Here is a 15,049-nt window from a genome sequence, read left to right as displayed (position 1 = left end):
CACGTTTAAGATTTGAGGAGCAAAGTGTTCCTGTGCAATAACTGTTGTGCCCTTGATGGGGCAGCAGCCCAGTGTAGATGGAACCCATAGAAACCAAAGATGAACGTCTTAGGTACTAAAACATGGACATCAGAGGAATGTGGAGGAAGTGGGGTAAGACTTCCGCAGGTGACTCACATGTATTAGAATTTTGTGGTAGCAAGCGAATATTTTACCAGTTCCATAACCAGCCTCTCAAATGACACAGTACTAAAATCACCAATTACAAAACTGTCAATAAAATATTTCATAATTTTCCCCCAGGTGTCATAGAAATTGAAATGAAGAGTAAAGAGGAATAGATCAATATCATCTTGTTATGCATAGGAATGTGTGTATGAAAAACAGCAGGTAGGCATGGCCTAAAATGGAGTCCATAAGCCAAGTGTACCTCAGAGCTTTGCTCTATGGTTTCTTCTCCCCCCTGCCCAGCAAACTCCCTACCATCCCTGCTGGGTCTCTTCTTTAGCCCCCTTCAGGGGCTCTCCTAGCTGAGAGAAGGGTTACATCTTGCACACACAGAAGTTCCTGATTTATAAATTCTCCACCAATACAGAGCTTAAAGTTCGAGATAATAGACATCTAAAAATTAAATGTCCCTTAGGGAAATACTGTTGGGGAATCTAGGATGGATACATTTGAGTGGGTTTATCAACCTGCTAATAAGCAGGTTGACTCTTAGAGTGGTGCATAGTGAATATAGTTTCTTAACACATATTAGAAGACACTTTGAGAAATTCTTAGAGGGTTTTATCCTATTTTAAGTTCATAGTGACTAATAGCAACTGGTATTTGTCGATATATACTTTTTAAAAAAATATTGGGGGTATATATAGTGCTTAATGAATCAAAAGAAAAATCTTTTTGTAGTTACTGAGAATCTGAAACTAATATTCAATTTATTAAGTTGATTAAATTTGAAAAACTCAGCCTTCTTTGACCTTACAAAGTTTCAGGTGTCCTGTGTAGTGGCAGTGGGCCTTGCCCACAGGTGTGCTTACACCAGAGTTGAAGCCACTGATGAGCCATTCTGCCAGGAGTCTTTCTCAGCCTGTGCCTTATTCCAGGATGAATGACTCTAGGAAATATATTTGAAAATTCTCCTTACTGAAACACCATGCCTTTCCTCCTTTTAAATTTTAAAAAATGTGAAAATGTCCAGAATTGTCTTCATATAGTCCTTTATCTTCAATCCTTTATCAAACTGACTTCTCTTCATCCTTGGATATAAGATCAACCATCACTTCTTTTGGAAAGAAAGACTTCCTTCTCTGACATCCAACCCAGGTCAGTATCTACCTGCTGCATAGCATAGTCTTTACTACAGTTCTCAGACCTAAGCACTTGTAGTTACTCATCAGACTTTGATGTGACAATATATAACAGTAGCTCATTCCACTAGTTTATATTTCACATGGGTAATGTATATATCTCCCAGTGTACAGTGCAGTGCTGGGCACATAGCTGGTTATGATAATTAGCTATCGAAAAATGAATCATCTCATTTTTCTAGTTTATATTTAATTTTTCAGACCTATGTTTAAATCTGGTGATATTTTAATTTTTTTGATACTGGTGATTGAATCCAGAAGTGCTATACCACTAATCCATATTCTTAGCCCTTTTCATTTTTTATCTTTAGAGAGGGTCTTGTTAAGTTGATGAGGGCCTAGCAAAGTTGCTGAGCCTGTTATCCTCAAACTTGGCAATCCTTATGCCTCAGCCTCCAGAGTCACTGGGATTACCAACGTGCACAATCACACCCAGCTGGTGATATTCTAAATTTTGATTAATCTCCCATTAATTTGTTCATAATAGGCTACCAAACGTATTTGCTGAAATGAATTAAATTAGAAAAACAAATCAAAACTTTTTTTAAATGCCTGAAATTATATAACTTTTTTTTACATATAATTTGATTAAGAGATGAAAAGAACAGAAAGTATCCAAGTAATCTCCTTTTAAATTCCTCTCTTTGTAGAGTCACACATTCATGACCTTTGTCCCTGCCTCTGAATCTCTCTATCAGGAAGATGTCTATGCTGCAACCCTGGAAGGGAACAAGATAAGAAGAAATGAGGGGACAGGGACTCTAGGTCAAATAGTAACTTCTTCTCATGTAAATATCGATGATGTTCTGAGGCTCAGCTCTTGCCTGTAAAGATCTTTTTAGGCATTTTTGCTTAGTAACAATTCAATGTTTAAGTGCTTCTCAGTGAAGGAGTACTAAACAGACACACACACACTTATTTCTCATTTGCTGAAAATATCTCTTGTACTTAGTTCCTGTGCTTATCCTAACTTTTATGTTATCCCATAACCTTCGGTTTGGTCTTGAATAAACAGCATGTCCAGGCTTCTAGCAGTAGCTGATTGGAACTGCTCTGTGGCCACTAGGAGATGAGATCTCAGTGATACGAAAATATTCATGGCATTTGGACTTGTAACTGCTGCACTGTTCTCAAAGAGAAATCTTGAAGATGAGTTGACATAACTCCATCAGCAAACATCCCACCGGATGTTTTCTTAAGCATTCTGTACAAAGTTCAACTGCCCTTTGGGAGACAAGACATATTTCTTCCTCATTTATAATTTTTGGAATGATACCAATCAAAAACATTGAAGAGTTCATTTAGAGGGAAAAAAATTGCCCAAATATAACAATACCTTACTTGTCCTTTATTCCATAGAGTGATATAATTCTTTGAAAGATTCTCAGCAATCACTACCATCTCTTGAGTAAGGCAGGAAATACAAGTCTCATATTATAGCTGTTGTAGAAGAAGTAGAAAGACTTTACCCCTCTGAGGTTAAAAGCCTTCCTGGAAGAAGGTTAGCTTCTCAGAGAATGTGCTAATAATTTCAGAACAAACTTAAGCAATGCAATACTTGGCTAATTTTAGCTCTGTTGAAGAACATCAGAATTGTAAGTGACCTACATAGACTTTCATTTTTCAAATGCAGATTGTCTTGTGTAGTTTGCTTTAAAAGATAAAGGACTTAGCGATTAGAAACTCTGCATAGTTATGTTATTCAATGTGGGAAATATTTATGTTTGATTTAATTACACTGACACATTTTTCTTATTTCCTTAGGCCACGGCAGCCTGTGGTGCATTGCAAAATGAAAACAAAATAATAACTTCTATCTATATCCACTCTCTCCAGCATTCTTGTTGAAATCTGAATGGTCTAGAACATTTTTTGCTCCCGTTTAAAAAGTGTTTGGTTTTTCTGCTGCATTCAGGAGTGGCTAGGGGATTCTTCTTTACAAGTTCCATGCTAATCATCCTGGGACCTTTGTTTGTTCTAGATGACATGATTCTCTATCCTTGAAACAGCACCATTTAAAACAAAAATTACAGATGCTTCTCTTGCTCCAGTCTGTCAACTGTAGCAGGGACCCTGATGATGGGTAGCTACCTTGCTTCTAAGTCACCATGCATATGAGGGAGAGTATGGTGAACTCTCAGCCCACTTTTTAAAATTAAAAAAAAAAATACACCACACATTGAAGACATGGTTTTCTATTCAAAAACGAAATATCTAATGCATACAAAAAATGGATATGATGTACTTGCAGGTATACACAAGAATAATAAAAATGAACGTTCATGAACCTGCTTTGGGAAATGGAACCTTCAAGTGCCTTTCTCTACCCCCATCTCATCCCCTCCCTCCTCCCACCAGAGATAAAATGACTAGCCTGAGCTTGGAATCAATCATTCTCTTGATTTTCTTATCATTTCTCCACATCTGTGTGTATCTCCCAAGACATGGTATTCAACTTTGCTCAGTTTTGAGCTTTATATATATGCAACTATATTGTATTAGTTCTTCTGTCACTTATTTTGCTCAGTATATGTTTTTGAGTTTCATTCACCTCAGTGTGTATAGCTGAAGTCCATTTGCTTTTACTGTGGTATTATAGTTCATTTTATGGATTGGCACTTTAAGTCATTTCTTCTCTTGAAGGTCTTCTAGGTTTGCATCAGTGTTTTAAATAATAAGAATGATACTGTGAAAATTCATGTTTTGTAATTCTGTGTAAGTATGTGCCAACATTGTCTAGGTCATGTGCCTTAGAAATGAAATAGCTATTGTAGACTTAACATTTCATTTCAACATTACCAGATAAGATACAATTATTTTTTAAAAAGTTGACCCTATTTCTATATATAGTGAATAAGAATTCTTTTTGGATTATCATCTCAATGGCACTAGATCTAAAATTCAAATATTTTACAAGTCAGCTCACAGTAAAATGTTATTTATCTATTATCAAAATTTATTATTTTTTTCATATTTATATTGCTGACATTTTTTCTTTCTAGAGAAATGTTTGTCCATATTTACTTGTTTTCTTTGGGTTTGTCTTTTTCCTTCAAATTTGTTAGAAATATTTTTTAGTTTGCATATTTAGAATCTTGAGTAATTCTTCTGCACTACAAACTTAGAAAATTATTCCCTTACATATTTTTCTCAAAGTTTTAAGGTGTTATCTTTCATATGTAAGTTCATAAGTAATTTGGAGTTGTTTTTGTTTATATTTTGAGTTAGAAACCCAATTTCATCCCCCCATACTCTATGTACAATTATTGAATAATGGGCCTGCATTTTCCCATTTCTCTGTAGCACGTCTTTGTATTGAACATTTTCTCACTGATTTTGTGTTTTATCTGACCTCTCCATTTTGTTTAATTATAGAACTTCTTGCATAATCACACTGACTAACATATTGTAGCTCTAAAAATGTCAATATCTAATAAGTCATTTCCTCTAGATAATCATTTAGGAATGTTTTAGCTTTTCTTGGCTCACCAATTTTTTATTTTTTTATATAACTTTCACATTCAGAAAAAAAAAATCCTTACTGGTATTTGTTATGGTTTGAATCTAGAATGTCCCCATAATGCTCATGTGTCGAAGGCTTTATCTCCAATGTGACAATATTCAGAGGTAAGACTCTTGGGAAGTAATTGGATCATGAGAACTTTGACCTTATTAGTAGATTAATTCATTGATGGATTAATAATTTGATGGCATTACTGAGAGGTGGCAGGAAACTGTGGGTCTTGGAAGAAGTATGTCATTGGGCGCATGCTCTGGAAGGCTGTGTCTGATCTCAGGCCCTCTTTTTCTTTGTTTGTTAGTTTATTTATTTTTAGTCTAATTTGATATATATGTCATGTAACAGCAGAATGCATTACACTTCATATTACATATATAGAACACAATTTTTCATCTCTCTGGTTGTACACATAGTCACACCATTCGTGTCTTCAAATATGTACTTAGAGTAATGATGTCTATCTCATTCTACCATCTTTTCTACCCCCATGCCCCTCCCTTCCCCTCCCACCCCTTTGCCCTATCTAGAGTTTGTCTAATCTTCCCATGCTCCCCCACCCCAACCCCATTATGAATCAGCATCCTTATATCAGAGAAAACATTTGTTATTTGTTTTGGGGGGGATTGGCTAACTTCACTTAGCATTATATTATCTAACTCCATCCAATTACCTGCAAATGCCATGATTTTATTTTCTTTTATTGCTGAATAACATTCCATTGTGTATAACTGTATCCATTCATCTACTGAAGGACATCTAGGTTGGTTCCACAGTTTAGCTATTGTGAATTGTGCTGCTATAAACATTGATGTGGCCCTGTAGTATGCTGTCTTTAAATCCTTGGGGTATAGACAGAGGAATGGGATAGCTGGGTCAAATGGTGGTTCCATTCCCTGTTTTCCAAGGAATCTCCATACTGCTTTTCATATTGGCTGCACCAGTTTGCAGTCCCACCAGCAATGTATGAGTGTGCCTTCCCCCCCCCACATCCTCGCCAACACTTATTATTGTTTCCATGCATAATAGCTGCCATTCTGACAGGAGTGAGTTGAAATCTTAGAATAGTTTTGATTTTCATTTCTCTAATTTCTATAGGTGTTGAACATTGTTTCATATATTTGTTGATTGATTGTGTATCATCTTCTGAGAAGTGCCTGTTCAGTTCTATGGCCCATTTATTGATTGGGTAATTTGTTTTTTTGGTGTTAAGATTTTTGAGTTCTTTATATATGGGAGAAAATTTTTACCACAAGCACATCAGATAGAGTACTGATCTCTAGGATATATAAAGAACTCAGTGATCTCAGTTCTTCTTTCTATATGCTTCCCAGTTAGCAAGGGGTGAGCAGCTTTCTTCCACCACACACTTTCACAATGATGCTTCTACCTCATCACAGGCCTGAACGCTATTGAACCAATTAGACATGGACTAAAACCTCTTAAACTCTGAGCCAAAGTAAACATCTCCTTCTTTAGGCTGATTTTATCAGGTATTTTGTCACAGTATTTTAAATTGATTTTATATTAATTTATAGAACAATTTAAGTAGGCAATTGAAATTGATGTCTTTAACCTATTATGTCCTGTTCCGTGACTATTATATATTTGTACCTATTTTGGCTTTCTCTAAAATCTCTTTTAAAACATTCCTATTGAATTTTATTATTTGCTATTAACTTTATTATTGCTCCAAAATAGTCTTGGACATTATTTGCTGTATTTATTCTTAGATATTTAAAAAATATCATCAAAATGATTTTAAAATTTTTCTTGTCTAACCCTTATCTCTCTAGAATAAACAAATACAATGGAGTCTGGTATATTAATTATCTATCAATCTTGCTAAAATCTCCTATTAAAGAAAATTAATTTTGAGTTTTCAGTGTATACAAAGTATTTAAAAACAATGGAAAATACCACTTATTCCTAATCCTTATACATCTAATTTATTTTTAAAATTCTTGTATAGCTAAAATATGATTTTTCTCTGTTTATAAAAAAGACATGATTCTTTTTATAATATGAAGCAAAATATCAAAAAATGATATACTATTTGGGAAAAATATTTAAAATACTGTTTTATGTGTTTTTTAAAATTGTTGTATGTTTTTGCAATGCTGGGGATTGAACCCAGAGTCTTACACTCTCCCACAGAGGCACATCCCTTGCGCTCTATTTAGTTTTCAATAAACATTTTGTTCTTTTTAAATCTAGAACTTTATGTCATCTAGATTTTTCATACATTGCTAAAAAATTGTTTATAATATTTTATCTTACATCTTGTTATATCTCTACTCATGCCACATTTATTGTTATAAAATAGTGATCAGTTCTGGGTACTTTCTAATCTTTAGTAGTAGTTCTTCTTTGACATATAAATATTAAGATTTTTTTGAAGTTTATCATAATTGAATTTGGGGTTGATAAGTATGTACATAAAGATGTTAGAAATTCACTATGAGATTCTATATGGGTTTGAACATTTTGAATATCTGCATATATCCTCCTAGTCATTTTTGTTAATTTTTAGATGAAATTTTCGTAGTTTTATCAATATACTTTGTGTGCTTGATATATCAACATCAGGAAGGATGTATTAAAGAAATGACCAACATTCATAAATGATTTTGTCAATTTGTATGTAGATGTATCAACATTATTTCCTTGTATTTGAAAGTTTCTTAAGTGCATCCTAGTTTACAGCTGTTAGCATTATGAATTAAATAATTGGTCAAAATGTGATAAATCTAAAATAAATATTATTAGTTTTGCTTTCTATTTTAAAATTGATTTTTCTGTGATGATAATATAGCTAAACTAGTCATGATTTACATTTATATATCACAAGTTTCTTCATTTAAAATTTTTAACTTTCATTTGTCTTGTGAACATCAATTAATACAAAATAGATTCATTCCTTTCACTAACACTGACTTAGAGTTGAGGGCCCATGTGAAAGAAGAGAACATTTGGGTTTAAATCCTTGCTGTAGATATTACCTCAGAGAACCAACCAGGTCAAACAGATAATGGTGGAACTGCTAGATAATGTCTTTAGATCTTCCACTTGAAATTCAGTTCTATCTTCCAATTCTTTGTCTAAACTGATGGCTAACTTATTCATGGAATTTCATATTTTAAATTTTTTATTTATAATAAAAAGTCTAATTATATCCTTCTATTTTCAAGCTGGGTACAGTGGCACATGCCTATAATCCCTACAACTCAGAAGACCAAGGTGGGAAGACTGCAAGTTTGAAGCCAATCTTGGTAAGTTCAAGGTGAACCTCAGCAACTCAGTGAGACCTTTTCCAGGAATTTGACTCAGTGGCAAACCAATCTCTAGACACACACACACACACACACACACACACACACACACACGAAGATAAACAAAAATATATTCAATTTCTAGTGTATTCTTTTTTCCATACTTTTCTTTCATTTTTAAGATTACTATCCAACATAATTTTAAAACACGTATGTGATGATCTCACTTTTTTTTTCAGGTATGATTTCACAATTTGTGTTTCTGCTGACTGTAATTAATATGGCTTATTTCTTCATATGTGTGGTGATTTTTATTTTGAGATCATTCATTATATGTAATAGACAAATGAACTAGACAGACATTTATCAATAAAAAGCAGTACAAATGAATAACAATTACGTGAAAAGTTGTTCAATATCTTTATTCATGAGGAAAATGCAAATAAAAACTGATTTGAGATTTTTGTCTCACTCCAATAAGAGTGGCAATCATCCAGAATACAAACAACAATAGATATTCCCAAGGATGTAAGAAAAAGGAACTGATGGGAATATAAATTAGTATAGCCACTATGAAACTCAGTGTGTAGGTTCCTCAAAAAGCTGGAAATAGGATTACTATAGGATCTAGCTATACCATTCCTTGGTATTTATCCAAAAAAATTAAAGTCAGCTTACTTTAGAAATACATGCATCTCCATGTTAATTGAATCATAATTCACCATACCAAAATTATGGAATTAGCCTAGGTGTCTGTTAACAAATAAATAAAGAAAATATGATGGGCTTGGTTGTGGCTCAGTGGTAGAGTGCTTGCCTTGAACACGTGAGGCCCTAGGTTTAAACTTCAGCACCACCTAAAATAAATGAGTAAAATAAAGCTATTATATTCATGTACAACTAGATTTTTTAAAAAAGAAAATATGATACACACAATGGAGTTTTATTTGGTCATAAAGAATGAAATGTAATTTGCAACAAATGGATGGAATTGGTGACCAAAATTTTGAGCAAAATAAATCAGACTCAGGGTGATATGTTTTCTCTCATATGTGAAAGCTAGAAGGAACAAGCAAAAACACAGGAAACAAGAATTCCATGAAAGTAAAAAGGAGTCCATTGGGGTAAAAGAAGGGAATCAGGGGGAGGGAGAAGGTACTAAGGAGTGAAAATGATCAAATTATATTTTTAGGTATGTATGACTATTCCACAATGAAATCCACCATTATTATGATTAATATGCACCAATAAAAACATACGTGTTCTAACTAGACCATTTATTTTTAACTTCCCACAGTAAGTCTAACACTAAGGCACACAAACATTGTATTTTCAATTATCTTTTGTAAGCTTTCCCATTAGTTTCCTTGTCTTTTCTGTCACCTTCCCCCTCCTAAGAACGAATAACTGGGAGCCTTGATCAGAGAAAATGAGAGTCCTACAACCCCCTTTATGGGTTCAGATTGCTGCTTCTCATAGCCTTCAATCCATGACCCTTGACCATGTTGCTGTACTTCCTGAGAAGTACTGCCAGTCCTTGAGTTATACAATTATTTGCTCTTCCATAGACCCCGAGGTAATTAAAAGACTTTCTGATTTCCCCCTCCTTTTTTTGAGACAATAATCTATTAGTTCCATATTTGCAATTTAGTTCTTATTACATGAATCCAAAACTCTTAATTAGGTGTTTTCATGGTACCTAATGTACCATGGCCTCATCTGGCTCCTGCATATATCTGTGATCTCATCTTTTGCTACTCTCTTCTGTTCATTCTCAACAGCCACATTGGACTTCTTGCTCTTTTTGGAACATGCTCAGCTTGTTCCTGACTCAGCGCCTTTGCACTTATTGTTGCCTCTGGTGGGATAACCTTACTTCATATCTTTTCAAGCCACATTGTTCCCCTTTGTTCTTTGTCTTTCTCAGTATCGATTTTTTCAAAGATGCATTCTAACCCTGAAGAGTATTTAAATTATCATCTCTTCATATTATAGACTGCCTTTTAGAATATAATGTTTCTATAACTTTTTTTATTTCACCTTCTAGAATATCTAAGGCCAGGAGGGGAAGAAAAAAAAATTAGTTTGTCTCACCACTGTATCTATGGCTCCAAAACAAAACCTGATTCAAATAGGTGCTCAATAGATATGTGTTGAAGGAAGAGGGAAATCTAGTCCTATGTACTATATATTTTCTCAATCTGTAAAATATTTGAGAGTAATTATGCAAATTATAAATATTTGATAAAGTATCTCAATTTTCATCAGAATCACATAGAAGTCAATATAGTGAACTTGCATAAATTGCATGGCTTTTCCCTTGGGTAGGTAATCAAGAAGTTATGTACTTTTCATAATGATATCTATGTTATCGAGATAAGTAAATATTTAATTTATATTATTGTGGTGGATACAATTTTGTTATGAGCTTAGGTCCTGTGTTTAAGTATATCTCACTGATAAGGATACTGGAGTGTAGAACATTTAGAATAGTCAATGGGGAAAGTGTGATGTGTACACAGGCTGAATAGTGCATCAGCTCTTACCCTTAATCACTCAGCATGGACATTGCTGTTCCAAAGGCACCCATTTAGATGACACTAATCTTCAGAAGACTTTCAAAGACAGCTAGGTGAGAAAAATCTGGGATGATTTGGGGCCTGAAAAATGAAGATTAGGATCAGTGGAAAAGATCTTTTGAATCTCAGGTCTTGATTATAGAAAGCAGACTTCATCCAGACTTTCAATTCATTTGAGTTTCAATTCATAGAAATTGAATACATAGGAAATCTAGTCCCATGTGCTATATTTGTTCTCAATCTGCAAAATATCTATGGGTAAGTACACAGTCATACAAGCAGTTTTATGCCTGTTATAATTGTGAAACAAAGTCCTGATTTGTAGACCATTTTAATCTCAAACCAAGGTAGGATAAAAGTTTGATAACCCATATTTTCTTTTTTATTCTGGCTCCCCTTTCTACAAGAAATTTCACAGAAATCCAGCTTTTCCTTCAGAGTTTCCATACTGTTCTTGGAAAGTCCCCAGGGATGTCTCTCTGTTTACAAATATGTCACCTCTGCTATCTTGTGGCAGGTATCATTTTTTTTCCCCAGAAACTTTTTTTCTCTGGGCCTCACATGCCTATAAAACCTTATGAGATACCATGATGGAATGTAAGATTGGCTCAACATATGGAAATCAATAAATGGAATTCATCACATCAATAAATTTAAAGGTAAGAATCATATGATTATCTCAATAGATGAAAAAAAAAGCATTTAACAAAACACAGCATCCCTTAATGTTCAAAACACTAGAAAAACTAGGGATAGTAGGAACATACCTCAACATTATAAAAGCTGTCTATGCTAAGCCCCAGGCCAACATCATTCTAAATGGGGAAAAATTGAAAGCATTCCTTCTAAAAACTAGAACAAGACAGGGATGTCCTCTTTTAAACCATTTCTATTCAACATAGTCCTGGAAACTCTAGCCAGAGCAATTAACAGATGAAAGATCAGACCTTAAACTATACTACAGAGCAATAGTAACAAAAAGAGCATGGTATTGGCACTAATATAGACATGCAGACAAATGGTACAGAATAGAAGACACAGAGACAAACCCACATAAACAGTTACTCATACTAGACAAAGGTACCCAAAACATGCTTTGGAGAAAAGATAGCCTCTTCAATAAATGGTGCTGAGAAAATTGGAAATCCACATGTAACAAAATGAAATTAGACTCTTATCTCTCACCTTTCACTAAACTCAAAGTGGAACAAACCTAGATGCCCTTCAACAGATGAATGGGTAAAAATATGGTATATATACACAATGGAATATTAGTCAACCTTAAAGAAGAATGAAAAAACCGAAGTCCAAAGATTTTCTCTGATATGTGAATGTTGCATCCATAATGCAGGGTAGGTAGGGAAGAATGGAGGAAATTTGGATTGAACAGAGGGGAGTGAGCAATGTGGGGCTGTGGGGGAAAGGATGGTAGAATGAGATGGACATTATTACCCTAGGTACATGAAGGATTGAATGAACAGCGTGACTCTGCATCATGTACAGACAGAGGAATGAGAAGTTGTGCTCCATTTGTGTACAATGATTTGAAATGCATTGTGCTGTCATGTATAACTAATGAGAACCAATTTTTTAAAATTCAAAATAACAAACCTCATGAGAGTAGCTTATGGCACTAATGCTCAGGGTTCTGATGACAGTCATGGCACAATCGGGGCAGTGATGGTCTTGTTCTTCAGGCCCCTGAGGTGCTATCATTATTAGGTCAGTGACAGGCTGTGTTCTCCAGAGATTCATGATGTGTTAGCTACTAAGGGAGAAAAATCTATTTTCTTCTTCTTTTGTTTATTGTTACAAATCAAAGAGGGCTCACAAAGATTTGGAGATTAAATGTCTATTGATTCTTATACCTGAGGCATATTCACAAAGAGGATGGGAAGGAGCCAGGGACAGAGGAAGGGTGATGAATGACCCTCAGCTGTAGCGGTCATGGCAGGAGCACTCAATACACAGCAGATGCTAAATAAGAGGTACCATGCTGTTTTCAAGGAGGCCTGCCCCTTGAATACTAACGTGTTGTTACTGGCTCATCTCAAATTTCTGTCCTTTTTTCCTTTAAGATGGCATCCTTGCCAGGTAGCCACATGTAACAGCCACCCTGTTCACCCATGTTCACCCATTAAATGAACATGGTGAACCCATCCCATAGGACCAGCCCTCAAACCTAGGTAGGTAGAATCCCAGGATGGAGATTTGGTGATTAATTTAAGCAAGGGCCCTTCTGATATTTTATTGAGGATAGGTATTTCTTTAAAAAATATATATATAATATACTATATCTGATTCTTTTGTGCATCTCTTTTGTTAATTTGCTTTACATTTAAGCACAAAGATATGTTCTTATTCTGAAATTTCTCTACTGAAGCGTATGCCATTTATTTAGGTGGCCTAAACCTCCATTTCTTTACTTTAAGTAAAAATTAGTCTCCTATTTCTTCTTTTTATTGTTGTTGTTTTTTTTTTCATATCAAACAAACAAATAAACTAGCCGGGTGCAGTGGCATATTCCTGTATTCCCAGTGGCTTGGGAAGCTGAGGTAGGAAGATTGCAAGTTAAAAACCAGCCTCAGCAACTTAGTGAGGCCCTAAGCAAATCAGCAAGACACTGTCTATTAATAAGATATAAGAAAAAGGCTGGGGATGTGGTTCAGTGGGTAAGGTCCCCGAGTTCAATTCCCAGAATCAAACCAAACAACAACAAATTATTTATCTTATTTTCTTAATTTTCTGTTTTCTAAGTGTATATTTTCTAGCTTATTGTGGTTTCAGGCTTTGAAAGTTGAATTTCTCGATGTCGGTTTTTTTTCTTTCTCCTTTGGTGCCCTCATGTTTGTTTTTACTTGAGCATTTCTTACCCTTTCTCCATTGTTAAGACTTTCTTTAGGGATTTTGCATCCTGGTCCTTTTCATATATTTAAAAATTAATTGAATGAAGATTTTCCTGAAGAAATTGAGTCTGTCTTGCATTAGACATTTTTATTTCAACATTTAGTTAAACTTAAGGTGAAGCTTTGTGTTATCTACTCTTCACTGTAAATGAAAATAAGGAGCCATAGTGATTGTGTTACAGCTGAGGCCTGGTAAAACGATGTTCAATGGGTGGCTTACAGAACTGTTGGCTCCCATTGGTGAGACTTCATTGACCCCAGAAAAAAGAAGTAAAGTTCTTAATAGTCCCCCACCCGAATTTGGCTGGAATTTGCAGAAATATAAATATTTTGTTTTTTCTTCTCACTTTAATATCAGAGTTCATTAGTAAAACTCCCTGTTTTAAATTATCACATTTATTTTCAGGAAGCAGAACAGCATCAGAGCAAATATGTGACATTAATAACACTTATCAGTGGAATCATCATTCTTAAGGCAATGGTGTGCAGTGTGTGTCTGTCTGTGTGTGTGTGTGTTTGTGTGTGTAGAATCTCAGTTTAAAAAAAAAAATTCTGCCATGCATTGGACATTCTTATATATGCTTGGAATTATGTATACCCTTGCTATCTGTATATCTGATATTGTGTAAAGTGATTTAGAATTTTGTTCTAAATTAGGCATTTATTCTACCAATAACAGTAAAATATGTTTATTCCAGAATCTTCTGTTTTGTATGAGGTGTTTATTTTAACCTTTGTTAAAAATTTCCTTGATCTGATCTTAGCTTTGGGTAGGTGGAAGAGTAATAGCCATCACTGAAGGAAATTGGTGCTGACTGATCATTCACACACAAGTCAACCACAAGCAAGTGCAGGGCAGGCCATTTAGACCAGTCCTCACCTTGGCAGACCGTCTCCACCAACCACACTCTCCTCTCCTGCATCCAAGGACCTGTTTCTTCCCAGGACTCCTCTCTCTCTACCCCTTCCCCATAGGCCTTCTAGATCCTCTTTCACATAGCACACACCCCGCCTCTTGCCATAGGATCACCGGCTTTCTCTTTTGGCTGGGAGTTTAGTTTTTCCTTTTCCCTAGATGAAACTGGAGAACCTTCAAATCCAAGGAGGGTTGGAAATTTTTGAAGTGAGGTCATTGGAAAAACTCTTATTAGTCTGATCTCAGTGCCAAGTCTCTACTGGCTAAACAGCCTTTGGCATAGCGAGGTTCATGCAGGACACCTGAGTATTATTTCACCAGAGAGACTCTTTGTCTCTTATCTTGCTCTTGGGTTCAGTGCAGGGTCTCTCTTTTGTTGTCCAGCCTTTTAAGTTGAACTTCCAGAAGGGTAGTGAGTACGTGTTATGTTCCAGTGTGGGGCTAAGAAGAAGAAAACCTCTTACCTTCCACAACTGTTGAAAATGAATT

General features: G+C 35.0%; 1 long non-coding RNA gene across 1 annotated transcript in view; it reads left to right on the top strand.

The window, feature by feature from the left end:
- Positions 1-8,164, top strand: part of LOC144365288 (uncharacterized) — a 245,585-nt gene extending 237,421 nt beyond the window's left edge. The window contains exon 4 of the long non-coding RNA XR_013423594.1: positions 8,079-8,164. This is a non-coding gene — a long non-coding RNA (uncharacterized LOC144365288). The remainder of the gene's footprint in view (positions 1-8,078) is intronic.
- Positions 8,165-15,049: the final 6,885 nt, after the last annotated feature.

Source organism: Ictidomys tridecemlineatus, chromosome 7 (assembly GCF_052094955.1).
Source record: "Ictidomys tridecemlineatus isolate mIctTri1 chromosome 7, mIctTri1.hap1, whole genome shotgun sequence".
Classification (NCBI taxonomy): Eukaryota; Metazoa; Chordata; class Mammalia; order Rodentia; family Sciuridae; genus Ictidomys; species Ictidomys tridecemlineatus.
Note: the sequence above shows the minus strand (reverse complement) of the source record. Positions and strands in the feature narration are given on the sequence as shown.